Raw genomic sequence first — 18,754 nt, forward strand, 5'->3', positions numbered from 1 at the left:
GAAAAAAGAATGGAAGGACCTGGAGGTGGTAAAGCATTAGCGCACAGAACTTGAAAGAGCAAGGTCCTGAGTTTAAACCCTGACACCATAAATATTAGAGTGGTACTCTGGTTCTCTCTTTTAGAAAAAAATAAATTCCCAAATCCATATTCATATATATATATATATATATATGAAACATTGACTAAACCAAAGGATAAGGAGGGGTACAACTCTACACAATTCCCACCACCAGATCCCCATATCCCATCCCCTCCTCTGATAGCTTTCCTATTCTTTAACCCTCTGGGAGTATGGACCCAAGGTCATTGTGGGTTGCAGAAGGTGGAAAGTCTGGCTTCTGTAATTGCTTCCTCTTCCTCACTGAACATGGGCATTGACTGGTTGATCCATACTCCCACCCTGCTTTTCTCTTTCTCTGGTAGGGTGGGGCTCTGGGGAAGTGGGGTTCCAGGACACATTGGTGGAGTCGTCTGTCCAGGGAAGTCTGGTCAGCATCATGCTAGCATCTGGAACCTGGTGGCTGAATAGAGTTAAAATACAAAGCCAAACAAATTGTTGAATAATTATGGACATAAAGGCTGGAATGGTGCAGATGATGAGTTGGGGGATCCTCCATTTTGTAAATAGCTAGCAGGCATATTTTTGTTATATTCCAAAAGGCCTGTGGCTATACTAGTTTTTTCCCCCTGAGCCTGAAATCTGATATGCAGGTGGATCCAAGTTATTGTCTGGGGAGATGATGTCATGGCTGGAAAAGGAACAGAAAGCTGGATCAGGGAAGAGAGTAGCTCCCAAATATGGGAAAGGTGTATAAATATTGTTGACTGTAAACCCCATTGATATGCCAAATCCATATTCTTATCTGAAACTTCAAATTTACACAAAGTGCCTCTTAATTAAATACACAAAAGCCACACAGGCCACCAAAAGTGCCTCTGCAAGCCACCGCTTGCAATTTCAGCAAAAGGAACATTCCATGGTGGCATTCTAATTCCTTGAATAGTAAAATATTTTAGTTTTTACATCATTCTTAAAATAATTGCCTATAGAGCAAAGAATCCAACATACAAATATATTTCTTCCCACATACTTCTATATCTAGGATATCATGGTCCAAAAATAACTTTAAAAACCTTTGAAGGATTTCGTTGTGCTTCAGACCTCAGGGTTTAGGAGATGACTGGTGGACGGTTTAACAGCCACATGTGGTAAAAACACTGATCTCTGCTGATTAAACTGTTTTCTTGCTCTTAAAACATGTGATGTTTCCCCATACTTTGCATGGTATCAAAGTGTATTAATTAAAGCATTAGTGAATAAACAGTCCATGGGACTTTTGCCTTTAGATCTTAAAAGAGAGGGCCAAAGGAGCTTAGGAGAAATCATTTGAATTTTAAAGAAGCTTTCTGTTGGCTCCAGATGAGCTTTATAATAACAAAGAACAACTCAGAGAAGTCCTGATTGAAAATGATCAGGCGACTGAAAAGTATTAAGCCACCAATATTTTAATTAACTTGTTCCACTTCACTTCTGAGTTTACAAGAGATAAAGAAAAGGAATTTTATTTCAATATCAAATCAGTGAATGTTAAGTTCTATTTTGACTGACAGTTTCACATACACCCTAAAAGTAGCAACTGTAAATTTAGAGCACTTGTAAAACCCAAGGGGTTTCCAGAGCCTGTGACAATCCAGTTATCTTGTGCCTCACTTATACACAGAAGCCATCGCTTGTGGGGAAAATGTACTGTGACATCCTTTCTGATAAGTAACAGGCACATAAGGATAGAATTATCTCTGTTAAAATATGACTGGGTTAACAGGAGAGGAACTTTGGGCCAGAAGAACTAAAGGGTGTCTTTTTCAAGAATCATGCTCAGTTCAGCTAATAACACACACTGGGACTTGGTCAGAACTGGCTGAATTATCAATACTTCTTCCTAATATAGCTATGTGATTTATAAACATGTCTTCAGCAAATAGTTCTATGATTTGTAACCATCCAAACATGACTTGGGCATTTTCTGGGTTTGAGGCTCAACCTGATTCATTTTATAAACTGATCATGACAAGACATACGACACAGGTTTATTTTAGTATTTTGCTTATTTTTCTATTTTTCAAATACTGATATGAAGGGCTAGGCAGTGGTGCACCTGGTGGAGCCCACACATTCCCATGTACTGCCTCGTTTTGAACCTGCAGGAAGGAAGCTTTATGAGTGGTAGAACAGTGTTGCAGGTGTCTCTATCTCCCCTGTATTTTCTCTTTCCCTCTCAATTTCTCTCTCTTAAAATTTTTTATTGTCTTTATTTATTGGATAGAGACAGTCAGAAATCGAGAGGGGAGGAGGTGATAGAGAGGGAGAGAGACAGAGAGACACCTGCAGTCCTGCTCTACTACTTGTGAAGCTTTCCCCTTGCACATGGTTACTGGGCTCGAACCCAGGTCCTAGAGCACTGTAACATGTGCACTCAGCCAGGTGTGCCACCACCTAGGCACTCCCTCAATTTCTCTCTGTCTCTACCCAATAGAATAAAATAAAATACTGAACTTAAAACAAAGTCCATAAAGAGAATGTGGCCTGAGATATCTAGTTTCCTATCTATTCTATGCACAAGAGGGTTTCTTTTTCTTTGGAATATCAGGTTAGTAAATAGCAACTAGGAACCATAAAAAGTGATATAAAATTATTCTACCAAAATGATCTTTCAGGAATCTGTTATAAATGGAATGATTCTCTCTGGTTACCTAAGAATAGCATATTTGAAGCAATAAAGCTTAGGATTTAGGACAAAATAATAAAAGGATACTATACTGAAGTATATTGAAGCCTTTGAGAGACTACCGAGAAAGCCAAATAGTACAATCAGAAAGCAGGCTATCAGACAGAACTTTCATTTGAAAACCTAATCTTCAGTCACTTCTCTTATTTTCCACATGATTTCCTACCTCTAGTACTATAGTGACCACACCCCAATCAAAATACTTTGCCTCAAAAATTCAGTAATTTGACGTTTTAATTATGTATATTTTAATTATGTCAACCGACTTTGTTTGAAAAGATATTTTGAAAAAGACCAGTCAAATTCAAGCAAGTATAAACTGATTTTTTTTTTTGCAACTATGTACTCTAAGATAAGGATACGCTCATAGTATTTCATAATCTCAGCTGGGTCAACACCATAGTATATGTGAATGGTAGAACTTCAGGGGAGGTTGTTACACTGAGTTTAGTTAGCACTTTATGATCCTGGAGCTACTTTCCCTTGAGAGAGGGTCCCATTATGGTAATGGGATTCTCACAGTGCAATCTAAAAGAGTGGTTAAGATCATTTTGTCATGTCAATGAAGATCTCCTTGGCCATTTGGGTAGAAGACAAAATATAAACTCTAACTGGGTTGGTGGAAGCATTTTAATGCAGAACATGGTATTCAGCTCAAATCCCTGCCATCATTCTGATTAGGATCAATGGTCTTCTTTCTTACCAGTAACCTAAGTTATGTTGTGTTGCTGTGACCTACCAAAAAAAATTAGGTTTCCTTAATAAAGCTAGATACATCACAGCAGTAGGCTAAGTATTATGGCTAACAGTTAATTCTTACTTCATTAAGCCAAACCAAATAATTCTTATTTTAATGAAGAAACCTATCCTGCTTTTCACTAAATATTTGGTAACAGAGCAGCAATGAAAGCTCATACTATGTAATCCTTACTTCTCTTTGGGGACCCCTAGAACATTTCCACTTGTACCTACTGAGGGTAGTAAACATTCCAAAATGATACTTGCTCAAATAAATGGGTAAAATAAGCTCTGTAGAACCTCTTCCTAGAGTGTATGCATTCTTTGAAGTGTGTGCCATCCTCTACCTCTGTCTTTCTCAATTTATTTAGTTATTATGAAAGAGAGAGAATGAAAAGGAGAGAGGAAGGACCAGAGGACTGCTTTAATTCTGGCTTAAGATGGTACCTGGGATTGAACCTGGAACCTTTGGGGCCTAATACATACAAGTGAGTGCTCTAACAGACTTAGCTATTTCTCTGGCCCTCAGGAGCTTTTCTTTTTTTTTTTTTGGGGGGGGGGTTATAGATGGGTGCTTTTTTTTTTTTATTAGGTAAGGAATGAACCATTATCAGTAGAATGTGGAAGAAAATCTATTTTTTAATTCCAGAACAGAAAATTCTCAGGATAAAGAATTCTTACATTTTTAAAGAGTGAGGTAGATAGATGGATATGGGACTACATTTATTCAGCTATGGTAACTGTTACATTTTTGAATTATATCAATCCTAAAAAAAAAAAAGTGGGGGAGTTTGGGCAAAACCAGCCTTTTCTTCTTTTGTCTCACTATTAAAATGAACAAGTTGATCAAAACTACAGCTCTGAGAAAAGTGATGGACATCTGTTTCTTTGGGATTGGCCATTTGGGTTTCATATTTTTCATGATTTTTTTTTTTATATTTTTCATGATTTATGTTTTACAGCTCACTTACTAACTCAAAAGATGTTCATTCTTCTTATCCTGTGTTTCTTATTTTTTCCCCATGTAATGGACCTTACCTCTGAGCCAGTGTTTCTCAGCCAATTTTATTTCATGCTCCCTAGGATGAATTTATAGTTGTTTTTCTGCTATTGCCTATCAGCTGAAATTATTTAGTTCAGCTTGACTTCACGGATTCGCATTATGAGACCAGCGGGTGTTTTGAAGGAGCTTTTTCAAACTGTCCATGGGATTCAACAAACATAATCTTTGCTATCTTAAAAATCACCCCTCTGATTTTCATAGTAATGTTCAACCATTCTGTGAAGTCTGGAGACACTACCTGAGAAACTCCACATAAAATGCTGAGCTTGGTTGATATTTACTTGATGCCAGAAGATCAGACATAAGTGCAGTTGTTGCAGTCAAGTGACCATACTCTATTCTATCACATGACCATTTAGGTAATCCTGAACAAGTGTGTAGTAATTTAATTCATTTTTATCCATAAAAGCAAAACATTATTCTAGAAAACATGCAAACTCCTCCCTCAAGAATGTTTTCAAAAGGAACCAAGTCTGGAGTGAGTCGGTAGTGCAGTGGGTTAAGTGCACCTGGTGCAAAGCGCAAGGACCGACGTAAGGATCCTGGTTCGAGCCCCTGGCTTCCCACCTGAAGGAGAATCACTTCACAGGCGGTGGAGCAGGTCTGCAGGTTTCTATCTCTCTCTTGCTCTCTCTGTCTTCCCCTCCTCTCTCCATTTCTCTCTGTCCTATCCAACAATGACAACGACATTAGTAACAACAATAATAACTATAACAACAATAAAAAACAAGGGCAACAAAAGAGTAAATGAATATAAAATTTTTTTAAAAAAAGGAACCAAGTTTGAGAAACACTTGGTTCTGGAATTGCAAAATGAATTTCCTTCCATAGAGTGAGGAAAGAGAAAAATCTACCAGGAAGTGCTGCTATTGTTCATAATGCTGTTTTGCCTTCAGAGGTGACATGAGTCTGTGTACCATTCTGCCTGCTGGTTATTGTAGAGCACCAATTGATTTCAGCTGCATCAGCAGTTTCCCACTCTGATGCACACTTACTAGATCACTGCACCTACCAATACACTATTTACCAAGAAAGACCCGCCACGGTATTGTTCTGGCTCCTGTGCACTGTTGCAAATAATGTCTTCTGTGTCACTGATGGCCATAATACTGACAAATTATAGATAACCTTATTTGAAGGGCAATTGACTGAGGAGTTCTTGGGTCTTTTTGCAATAGGGGCAGGTAGGCCTGATGATCACAACCACTTTTCCATGCTCGATTTTGCTGTTCACAAATTCTTGAGCCATGCTGACAAGCTGCTGCCTTCCCTGGAGGAAACCTCAATTGCAGGTATTGCTCCGTGTGTACCAGGAATTTTTCTTAATTAACATAGATGAACAAGGATTTTTTTTCCCTCTATTGCCTTTGTAACCCTACTGACTCTTCCTTGTTTTCAAATTTTATTTTATAAAGAGAAGTTCTCCTCTATTTAAATTTTATTTTAAAATAGGCCATATTATATGCTTAAGTAATTTTTTCAATCAAATTATCCACTAAGAATGCATTTTATTGTTTTCATCCACAAAGACTGTTACTATTACAGTATTTAAACTATTAAGTAAGATATTGAGTGAAGACAGAAAGAATAATGAAAGCTTTGACATCTGGTGGATGTGATACTAAATTCTAGCTCTACCAAACACTAGCTGTGGATGTTGGGTAAGTCACTAAACACTGTGGATATACATTTCTTCACCTTCAAAGATTAGGCAAATAATATATATTTGGCACCATTTTGTAAATATTATATTAGAGAGCAAAGAGTAAACACTGATCTTGACAGATGATCTTGACAGATATTCTTCCTGCTTATCTTCATCCTCCTAATTTGAAAATGTTTTCTGAAGATTCAGCTTAATTGATATACTTAAATACTTAATCCATCTACCTCTGTGGCAGGAATTATGAGAAATGACCCAGACTCTCTCCCAAACCCTTCTTAGAAGAATGAGTATTTTATGTGGAGATAAGGCTTTATAAATAAAATTCAAGTGGGACACAATCATGTCACACATAAGACAAGGACTAGATGTTGTGGCATAAACAAAAGGTGCCTAGAAAGCTTATGGGAGAGATGGGTTTTATTGAGGGATTTAAGACACATAGACTTTAATTAGCATAAACAAAACAAACCACTTTAAAAACAAATTTATAGGATTCTTCAGTGGTCAGATTATGGTTTAAGACTTGCAGGTAGACATGAACTTTATGTCTTTAGGAAACCAATCAACATTGAGGAATCAATCAACATTGAGCTGAGGAAAGTGGTTCCATAGTAAGTTGGCAATAATTGAAAAATAATTTGAATATTATCCTAACTAGTAAAATCTGATCTATATAAGGTCTTCAGGTGGGGGGTCGGACGGTGGCGCAGTGGGTTAAGCGCATGTGGCGCAAAGCGCAGGGACCGGCGTAAGGATCCCGGTTCGGGCTCCCCACCTGCAGGGGAGTCGCTTCACAGGCGGTGAAGCAGGTCTGCAGGTGTCTATCTTTCTCTCCCCTTCTCTGTCTTCCCCTCCTCTCTCCATTTCTCTCTGTCCTATCCAACAACGAATTGCGTCAACAAGGGCAATAATAATAACCACAACGAAGCTACAACAAGGGCAACAAAAGGGGGGAAAATGGCCTCCAGGAACGGTGGATTCATGGTGTAGGCACTGAGCCCAGCAGTAACCCTGGAGGAGGAAATAAATAAATAAATAAATAAGGTCTTCAGGAAAAGAACAGAGGTTTTTACTGTGGTGGACTAACTAGGCACATTGTTTGAGCCCAAGGACTCTTCTAGAGTCACATGGGCAAAAATGAGTTAGCTGTTTGGCAGTTCTCAACTACTTCCTTGTTTGTTGTTTGTTCTATGCTCAGGTCTTAAAGCTTGTTTTTACCAGTCTACCTGAAGACAGTTGATTCATATAAACTGAACTCAGGAGACTAGGTCATATTATCACTTTGAAAATTGGTAAAGATACATGTAATTAAAAAAAATATTATTTATTTTGCCTTTTGTTGCCTTTGTTGTTTTTTATTGTTGTAGTAGTTATTATTGTTGTTGTTATTAATGTCGTTGTTGGATAGGACAGAGAGAAATGGAGAGAGGAGGGGAAGACAGAGAGTGGGAGAGAGAGGCAGACACCTGCAGACCTGCTTCACCGCTTGTGAAGCGACTCCCTTGCATGTGGAGAGCCGGTGGCTTGAACCAGGGTGAACTGGGTCGTCCTTCCGCTTCGCACCATGTGCGCTTAACCCACAGGGATTTCTCTCTGTTCTATCCAACAACAACAGTAATAACAGTAATAACAAGGGCAACAAAAATGGAAAAAAAAAAAACGGCATGGCCTCCTGCAGCAGTGGATTCGTAGTGCTGGCATGGAGCCCAAGTGATAACCCTGAAGGCAAAAATAAATAAATTAATTTAATTTAAAAATAAATAAAAATAAAAAAGAAACTTACTGGTCATTTATCGCTTACAAAGGAACCAGGTGGGAAGCAGTTTTGGGGACTTACTCTTGGTTCAATGATTTTGGAGGAGATGGAGTACAGAGAAGGTAGGATTCAGGTGCTAGGAGGCCAAATACTTTGTTAAGGAGCTACCAAAGGATTCTCTCTACAGTGAGAAACCATGAAATATTTTAGTAATATTAGAAGTTATTATCTGAAATTCCATGTCACTACTTAGTTTAATAGAGCACTGATGTTCTACAGAATACATGTATTACAAAACTAGACTTGGTGAAAATTATGGTTTGGGGGTGGGGAGACAGCATAATGATTATGCAAAATAAATTTATGCCTGAGGCTACAAGTTCCCAGGTTCAGTCTCTAATACCACCATGAAACAAAGCTGAGCAGAGCATTGGTTAAGAGAAAGAGAGAAAGAAAGGGAGCGCGAGGGGGGGATTTTTTTTTTTTGTCAAAGAGAAAAGGAACAAAATGTAAAGGAAAACTAGATATAATACGTCTCAGAAGAGAAGTTTTAGCTGTAAAAGAAAACCTAGAAGTTGAAGATTCACTACTTTTTATTTGGAGTAATGTATATAAACAAAAAGATTGGGATCTTACTGTTTTTAAATCAAATAAAAATTAATTCCAAAGTAGATTGAAAAAAAATAACAAAATGGAATGGAATTGATATCCAGGAAGAACTGTCATTATAAAATTGGGTAGGCTTGTCAAACTAGGAAGGCTCTAAAATTTACAGGTCCCAAATTAAGCCTTACTATTATCTCTTCTCATCTCATCTCATTTTATCTTATAACAAAATTTACCACTGGCCCTTGGGGTCTACATGACAAACCCACTGATTTCATTTCTTTCTTTTAAATTTCTAGATAGAAACAGAAATTGAGAGGTGATGAGAAGATATTAAGAAAGAGAGACAAACTGCAGCATTGTTTCACTGTTCAGTGAAACTTCCCTTCTGCTGGTGGGAACTGAAATTCCACTTCTGTGGTAATGTGCTATGTGTGCATTACTGGGTACACCATTGTCCAACCTCTCTTATTTTTAATTTAGTCTTTGATGCTTCATATATTTATATGGTTTAAAATAAAAACAGAAAAAAAAATAAAAACAGGGTGCCGGGCAGTAACACACCCAGTTAAGTGCACATGGCATGAAGTGCAAGGACTGGCCTAAGGATCCCGGTTCAAGCCCCCAGCTCCCCACCTGCATAGTGATTGCTTCACAGGTGGTGAAGCAGGTCTGCAGGCATCTGTCTTTCTCTCCCCCTCTCTGTCTTCCCCTCCTCTCTCCATTTCTCTCTGTCCTATCCAACAACAACAACAACAGCAATAACAATAACAATAATAACAACAACAAAGGCAACAAAAAAAGGGGGGAAATGGCCTCCAGGAGCAGTGGATTTGTAGTGCAGGCATTGAACTCTAGTGATAACTCTGGAGGCAAAAAATAAAATAAAATAAAATAATATAAAATAAAAACAATATGTAAATAATAGATGGAGAAGCCATATCCCCATTTCTATCCCTATACCCACCCCCCAGTCCTGATTAGTGACAATTTTCAAGAATTATTTCTGCTTTCTTCCAGCCTTTCTGATACAAAATCCATACATAAAATTTAATGTCAAAAAAAAAAAAGAGGAAGGAAATAAACTAAAATTTACTGGGTAACCACTGAATGCCAGACACTGCTAGGTATTTTCCATAAGTTAGGTCATGGATTCTCAATAACAAGTTGGTCATTTTACTTGCCACCAGACTAGACATCCTTCCAGGTATTTGGGAAACCTAACCTTTTGCATTACACTTTAAAGCATGTTTCTCTTTGCTCTCCGATCCTTAGTTATATGGATAGAACACATATTTTAATTTTATAATTTAATTCATTGTCCAAATTTCATAGTATCTTTGAAATACTCATATTCCAAGATTTTTTTGAGGATTAAATTGAGTTGCTAACAAAGTCACTTATAGTAAGAATTCTAGAAAGAAATTTTTTTTAATTTATTTTTTATTTAAGAAAGGATAGATTTAAAAAAACCATAGGGTAGAAGGGGTACAACTCCACACAATTCCCACCACCAATATCCATATCCCATCCCCTCCCCTGATAGCTTCCCATTCTCTATCCCTCTGGGAGCATGGACCCAGGGTCATTGAGGGTTGCAGAAGGTGAAAGATCTGGCTTCTGTAATTGCTTCCCCGCTGAATATGGACGTTGACTGGTAGGTCCATACTCCCAGTCTGCCTCTCTCTTTTCCTAGTAGGGTGGGTCTCTGGGGAAGCAGAGTTCCAGGACACATTGGTGGGGTCTTCAGTCCAGGGAAGCCTGGCCGGCATCCTGAAATTTATTGTAATGTTTCTGGGAGAACTTTCTGGGTTAGGCAATGCTAATTTGGAATGTGTGGATTTCCGAAGAACTAAAAACCACTTACCTATTGTTGAGCATTTGGTTTGCTTCCAAGTTTTGGCTACTACGAATTATGCTGCTATGAACATAGGTGTACACATATCTTTTTGGTTGAATGTTATGGAGTCCTTGAGGTATATCCCTAGGAGAGGAATTACTGGGTCATATGGAAGGTCCATGTCTAGCCTTGTGAAGGTTCTCCAGATTGCCCTCCACAGAGGTTGGACCAATTTGCATTCCTACCTTCAGTGCAGGAGGGTACCTTTATCCCCACAACCTCTTCAGCATTTGTTGCTGCTATCATTTTTGATGTATGCCATTCTCACAGGGGTGAGGTGGTATCTCGTTGTTGTCTTTATTTGCATTTCTCTGACAGTCAGTGACCTCGAGCAATTTTTCATGCTTGTTGGCCTTTTGGATCTCTTCTGTAGTGAATATTCTGTTCATAATCTATGCCAATTTTGGGGTGCGGTCATTTTTTTGTTGCTGTTTTATGAGTTTTTTGTATATTTTGGTTATTAGCCTCTTGTCTGATGTATGGCATGTGAAGATCTCCCATTCTGCAAGGGGTCTCTTTGAGGGAAGGTTTCTTTTGCTGTTCAGAAGCTTTTCAATTTGATGTAGTCCCATTGATTTTTTTTTGTTTTAGTCTTCCTTGAAATTGGGTTTGTATCATCAAAGGTTTAGGTGGGAAAATGTTCCATTAATGTTTTCCTCTAAGTATTTGATAGTTTCTGGTATAACATCCAGGTCTTTGATCCATTTGGAGTTGACTTTTGTTCTGATGAGATAAAGTGGTTCAGTTTCATTCTTCTGCATGTTTCAACCCAATTTTCCCAGCACATGAAGAAAGCCTCCTTCTTCTATTTAATAATTTGAGCACCTTTATCAAAAATTAGTGTGTTCTAGCCACATAACTAACTAAAAATTAGATGTCCATAAGTTTGGGGGTTTACTTTTGGGTTTTCAATTCTGTTCCATTGGTCTGTGTACCTATTTCTGTCCCAGTACCAGGCTATTTTTGATTATGAAGGCCTTATAATATAGTTTTGAGATCTGGTAGTGTGATGCCTCAATTTCTGCTTCTTTTCCTTGGCAATTGGTTTGGCAATTCTAGGTGTTTTCTGGTTCCAGATAAATGATTATAATTTTAGTTCTATTATTTTAAAGACACTTGGTGGGACTTTGATAAGTATCACATTAAGTTTGTATATGGCTCTGGGTAGAATATTCATTTTTGATGATATTAATTCTTCTATTACCATGGGATATCTTTCCATTTCTTTGTATCATTTTCTATTTCTTTGAATAGTGACACATAACTTTTGTATACACGTCTTTCACTTCTTTGGTCAGGTTTATTCCTAGATATTTTATTGATTTTGCTGTGATAGTGAATGGGAGAGGTTTCTGGCTATCCTGTTCTTCAACTTAGTGTTTACATTAAAAATACCAATAATTTTTGTACATTGATTTTGTAGCGTGATACTTCACTATATTGCCTAATGATTTCCAGTAGCTTTGTGCTGGATTCTTTAGGTTTTAATTTTTTAAAATTAATTTTATTTTTGAGAGAGATGCAGACACATACACACACACAGAGAGACACAGAGAGAGGAGAGAGAGACACAGAGAGAGAGACACCAGAGCACTGCTCAGCTCTGGCTTATGGTGGTGCGGGGGGATTGAACCTGGGACTTAGGAGCCTCAGGCATGAGAGTCTGTTTGCGTAACCATTATGTTTATTGTCTCCCCCACCCTCTTTAGGTTTTTCTATGCATATATCATATCATCTACAAATAGTGAGAGTTTGACTTCTTCCCTTCCAATCTGTATTCCTTTGATTCCTTTCTCTTGCCTGATTTTTATAGCGAGATGAATGGCCGAGAAAGCTATTATATATATATATATATATATATAATGGAATACTACACAGCTATTAAGAACAATGAACCCACCTTTTCTGACTAATCTTGGATAGAGCTAGATGGGATTATGCTAAGTGAGATAAGCCAGAAAGACAAAGATGAGTATGGGATGATCCCAGTCATAAAGAAATGTTGAGAAAGGGAGTCGGGCAGTAGTGCAGTGGGTTAAGCACATGTGGTGCAAAGCATGAGGATCAGCATAAGAATCCCGGTTCGAACCCCGACTCCCCACCTGCAGGGGAGTCACTTCACAAGCAGTGAAGCAGGTTTGCAGGTGTCTATCTTTCTCTCCCCCCTCTGTCTTCCCCTCCTCTCTCCATTTCTCTCTGTCCTATCCAACAACGACGACATCAATAACTACAACAATAATAATAAAAAAAAGAAATGTTGAGAAAAATGATCAAAAAGGGAAACTCAAAGCAGAATCTGACTGAGTTTGGAGTATGGCACCAAAGTAAAAATCTCTGGGGGGAGGGGGAGGGTAAATGTTCAGCTTCACTGTTGGAAGTGGTGGGAGGAGGGACATAAACCATTGGTGGTAAGAATGGAGTTAACTCTATACTCCTATTAACTTATAGTCTCACAAATCACTATTTAATTAATATGAGAGGAGGAAAATGGATTGAATGTCTCAAAACTTTGATGCATAGACCAATAGACCATAACTCTGAGTATATGTTCCTTCAATCTAAGGACTTAAGAATTCAAATTTGTAATCAGATTGAATTTTAGCAGTGGGCTCAAATTGTTAATACATCCATAATAATGACTTGCTCTTTGGAATACTAAATCACCTCTAAGCTTAGAACAGAAGCAACTGATGGTGCTACTTTATAAGACACAGCTATACATAAATCAATTCATATCAATTGATACTGCATCTGATGATCCCAACTTAAGCAATGCAACCAGTACCAGTTCAACATGTTTCACTTCGGATCATCAGGCATGGAATGTCAACCCTCCAGCTTCATTACTCTGGTGAGACCTTTCCTAGCTCATAGGACTCCTTAATTCCATTTTGGGTGGTACACTTCCTAACAAAGCCTCAGAACCTAGATATAGACCAGAGTCCATGAGATAGGGCATAGGTACACAGGCATCCATAAGTTGGGAAAAATATATAGCTTAAAGCAATAGGGCACAATAGTTTTCAGTAAGTCAATAAATACAGCAAACAAGTAGAAAGACCTAAAAATGACACCATACAGTACCTAATCAAATAGTTTTTACTTAGACCTAGACACCCTCCTCACCTACTTCCTATTTTACTTCCCTCAATCACTCCAAAGCTTACCTTGTCAGACAAACTAAGGATTACAAAAGCTGGATAAGAGCAAGAGACTGGCATACTTTAAGGATGACTCTTTGGTAATAACAGGCCACCCCATCACCTTAGGCCCTAGTCAGGGAGTCCTGCGATTCCCAAACAGACCTGATAGGCCTAGACCTCTGACAGATCCCTCTTTCCACTTCTTCTTCTAGCGTTTGCCCTTCTTCCGTAGCCAGTCAACAGCATCAGGTTGAGCCTGATGTAAAGTTTCGAGACCTCCTTTGAATCTGGAGAGGTGGCAGTCGTTGACTATGTGGGTCATAGTCTGTCTGTAGCTGCAGGGGCAGTTCGGGTCGTCTCTGGCTCCCCAGCGATGGAACATAGCGGCGCACTGGCCATGGCCTGTTCGACAGTGATTGAGGAGGGCCCAATCATAACGTGCTAGGTCAAAGCCGGGTTGACACTTGCAGGGGTCTGTGATGAGGTGTTTGTTCTTTACCTCAGCTGACTGCCAACTCTGTTTCCAAGAGTCTGGAACAGAGAAGTTCAGTGTAGGCGTAGGGGACCAGATTGGATGACGAGACGTCAAGCGTTAGACATGGGGGCTATGGAACCATACTGGGGCACAGTATTCTGCAGTGGAATAGCATAATGCCAGAGATGATGATCGTAGTGTGGAAGCGCTCGCGCCCCATGAGGAGCTGGCCAGTCTTGCAATGATGTTATTCCTCACGCCCACCTTTGCTGCAGTTTTTATGAGATGTTCGTGAAATGACAGAGTGCGATCGAGAGTAACGCCAGCTTCATGCCGGAGTCTCGTATCGCCAAGCTGCACATTAAGCTCACGCGAGGCCGAGGCATGGTGTAGATGGAAAACAGATGATACCGTTTTTGCAGTGCTAGGGATTAGTCGCCATTTTTTACAGTAATCAGATATCAGAGACATGTCTTTCATGAATGTTTCCTCTTTCCACTGCTACTGGTCATCTCCATCAGGAACAACATAATGCACCCCTTTGTGGGCCCTCACAGCACCTTGCCCTCAGTGTGGATCAACAATGGTAGGAAATTGTCCATTCTCTGAAGAGAGGGTGGGCAACATACTCTAACATTCGAGGAAGATGGGTCCTGAAATTGGTGCAGTTGGGAGTATTCCTAGCTGTGACCACAGAATGTGAACTCAGACCTACAGGGATGCAAAGGTTACATAGGCTTCTAGGCTGAATATGGGACCCAGATCAAATTGTTGGGCTTTACAGTTAACAATATTTATATACTTTCCCCATATTTGGGAGCTGCTCTCTTCCCTGATCCAGCTTTCTTGTCCTTTTTCCAACTGTGACACCATCTTCCCAGACAATACCTTGGGTCCACCTGCATATTATCTGTCAGACTCAGGCAAAAACTAATAAAGCCATGGGCCCCTTGAATAACACCTAAAATACACCAACTATCTTTCTCCAAAATGGAGATCCTAAATCTTCATCTGCAATATTCTTGCCATTAGGTTCATAATTAGTCAACTACTTGTTCTGTTTGATGTTTGATCTCTTTTTCAGCCACCAGATTCCAGATGCTAACATGATGCCAGCCTGACTTTTCTGGGCAGAAGACCCCACCAATGTTTCCTGGAACCCTGCCTCCCCAGAGCCCTGCCCCACTAGGAAAAGAGAGAGACAGTCTGGGCATATGGATCGACCTGCCAACACCCATGTTCAGTAGGGAAGCAATTACAGAAGACAGAACTTCTACCTTCTGTACCCCATAATGACTCTGAATCCATCCTCCCAGAGGGATCAAAAATAGGAAAGCTACGGGGTCCGGCGGTAGTGCAGCGGGTTAAGCACACGTGGAGCAAAGCGCAAGGATTGGTGTAAGGGTCCTGTTTTGAGCCCCTGGCTCCCCACCTGCAGGGGAGTCTCTTCACAGGTGGTGAAGCAGGTTTGCAGATTGTCTGTCTTTCTCTCCCCCTCTTTGTCTTCCCCTCCTCTCTCCATTTCTGTCTATCCAACAGTAATAACAAGGCTACAACAACAAGGGCAACAAAAGGGGAAAAAATGGCCTCCAGGAGCAGTGGATTCATGGTGCAGGCACTGAGCCCCAGCAATAACCCGGGAGGCAAAAAAAAAAAAGGAAAGCTTTTAAGGGAAGGGATGGGATGGTGGTGGGAATTATGTTGAATTATACCCCTCTTATCCTGTGGTCTTGTCAATATTTCCATTTTATAAATAAATAAAAAATGTTTTTTAAAAAACTTATCTAAAGAGCTTATAGGCATACTTACCCACATTCATTGTTCATTAGAGCACTGTATAATTATGATAGCCAAGATTTTGAAACAGTCCAAGTTTCCAGTGGCAGAATAGATGAGGAAGATGTGGTACATATAATCAGTAGAATATTACTCAAGTATAAGAAGAAATGAGATCTTGACTTTTGCAATAGTATAGATAGAACTGGAAGGGACCATGCTAAGGAAACAAGCTGAAAAGTTAAGTTAATAAAAATTTAAAAAGGGAGAAAGACAAATACTGGATGATCTTACCAAAGCATGGGAAAAGATAGGGTGAATATGAGTAAATAATTGGTCTTTTTTTTTTGGTCATTTAAAAAAAATTTTTATTTATTTTCCCTTTTGTTGCCCTTGTTGTTGTTTTATTGTTGTTGTTATTGATGTCGTCGTTAGATAGGACAGAGAGAAATGGAGAGACGAGGGGAAGACAGAGAGGGGGAGAGTAAGACAGACACCTACAGACCTGCTTCACCGCCTGTGAAGCGACTCCCCTGCAGGTGGGGAGCCGGAGGCTCAAACCGGGATCTTTCTTCCGGTCCTTGCGCTTTGCACCACGTGTGCTTAACCCGCTGCGCTACCACCCGACTCCCAATATTTGGTCTTTATTAGCAGATCTGAGGATTCAAAATGGGGAGTAGAGAGGAAGTAAAAGGCAAGAGCTGGGAGCATAGCACTGTGGGTAAGTTTTGCTGGCACAGATTTGGAAGAAGATAAAAGATAGTAAACCTGAGACTTTTTTCTTTCTTTTTACATTTACTAGTGATGTACTAGTGGTTCATAAAAAAGAAAATCACAGGGATATAGTTCCACACCACATCCACCACAAAGTTTCTGATCACTACCATAGTTCTCACGAAATCTTAGAGACAGTTTGCAGTGTGGCTACTTTGCTTTGCAAGTTCATGTGTTTCAATTCTCCATATTCAACATCTGAGTGAAACAGTGTGAGACAACTACTTTTCTGTAAAACAAAATTTAAAAGAAATAGAAATATGTGTGGATGACTGGCAAGATAGATCACCTGGACAATAATATTTGCTTTGTCATGAGAAGGATCCAGGTTGGAGCCCAGCCCCCACTGCATTGTGGGGAGCTTTGGTGTTATGGTGTCTTTCCCCTCTCTTTCTGTCTATGCTTATGTCTTTCTATCTACATAAGCTGACTCAGAGATGTGAAGTCTGGGTCATAATAAAGAAACAAGGAAATAAATGAAAAGAAATGTGTAGTTTTTTTTGTTTAACTCATAGGGATGAGCCCCTTTGAGTTTTAGTGTTTTCTGATGCCAACCTTACATTGAGTAAGTAATAGTCTCTGTCTACTCCAAACATAAATAAAGATAAGTCTAGTTATCAGCTGATAAGACTTGCTCTTAGACAAGTTAAAAGTCTAAGAATAGGAATGTTATATTCCCTCTATATGAGGGAAAAAATACATTTCTACAGAGTCAGGTATTACACATTTTTGATTTTTTTTTAAAAAATTAACTTTTCAGCTTTTTCTCAATTCCTCAACTGTGTATGGCAATATAAAAGCAGTCACACAGACAAATGTGTAGTTGTGTTCCAGTAAAACATAGTGCATACTTTTGTTGAATTCCATATAACTTAGATAAATCATAAAGCATTTTTTCTCCTTTAGATTTTCTCTTTTTAAATTCTTCTTAAGTTTTTTAAATTTATTATTTATTTATTGTTGGATAGAGACATAGAGAAATTGAGAGGGGAGGAGAGATATAGAGGAAGAGAGACAGAGATACCTCGTGAAGTTTTGCTTCTGCACAAGGGGACTAGGGGCTTGAACCTGGGTACTTGAGTGCTATAATGTTAGCGCTTAATCAGGTGTGCCACCTCCTGTCCTCTTCCTTTTGATTTTCCAAATATTTTAAACAGTGAAAAATTATTTTCAGCACATGAGTCATACTGGTAGTGGAAACTGTGTCTTAAACTGTCGCTTGACGCGGCGGTGGGATGCAAAGGAGAGAGAATCCAAGCGCAGAGGGAACACAAATCTTTATTGTTGGGTCAGATGGGTGGTTCAGGCCATGTGGAGCCAGCCCAAAAAAAATGGCTGTGTCCTCCTACCTCACCACCGGGCAGGGCAAGAGAGAGCACGAGGGGAGGGAGAATAGGCAGACTTTTTAGGTCAACACCCCCGGAGTGACAGAGTGACGTGTCAGGACATTATTGGTTGGGGAAAGTCTTGAAAGTACCATAATACTCTGTGTAGGGTGGCAGGGCCTTGGGGAGACATCTGCACAGCATTAAACCTTGTGAGAACTCTGACCATTGTCAGAAGGAGGAGGGGGCAGGCCTTTAATGGCAATGGCAGTGACTTACACACACAAACATGGGTATGACACTATAACCCTGAAATCTTACACTTTTTTTTTTAAATCTTTTTTTTTTTATTTATTCCCTTTTGTTGCCCTTGTTGTTTTATTGTTGTAGTTATTATTGTTGTTGTCGTCGTTGTTGGATAGGACAGAGAGAAATGGAGAGAGGAGGGGAAGACAGAGAGGAGGAAAGAAAGACACCTGCAGACCTGCTTCACTGCCTGTGAAGCGACTCCCCTGCAGGTGGGGAGCCGGGGTTCGAACGGGGATCCTTACGCCGGTCCTTGTGCTTTGCGCCACCTGCGCTTAACCCGCTGCACTACAGCCCGACTCCCCAATCTTACACTTTTGTAAACCACTAGTATATCACTAATAAAACTGCAAACAAACAAACAAAAAATAGTGCTGGGCTAGACTGTCCTTGGATATATTGTTTGCCTGCCCCTACCCTAAATGAAAATGATTTTAT

The 18,754-nt window shown here is 39.5% G+C and overlaps 1 protein-coding gene and 1 pseudogene across 1 annotated transcript in view; both read right to left on the reverse strand.

Moving 5' to 3' along the window:
• The window catches only part of RASGEF1B (RasGEF domain family member 1B), a 200,574-nt gene that overhangs the window by 86,273 nt on the left and 95,547 nt on the right, over positions 1 to 18,754 (reverse strand). The window lies entirely within an intron of this gene.
• On the reverse strand, positions 5,452 to 5,838 carry LOC107522282 (glutaredoxin-1-like; annotated as a pseudogene).

The sequence above is a fragment of the Erinaceus europaeus genome, chromosome 3 (assembly GCF_950295315.1).
Source record: "Erinaceus europaeus chromosome 3, mEriEur2.1, whole genome shotgun sequence".
Classification (NCBI taxonomy): domain Eukaryota; kingdom Metazoa; phylum Chordata; class Mammalia; order Eulipotyphla; family Erinaceidae; genus Erinaceus; species Erinaceus europaeus.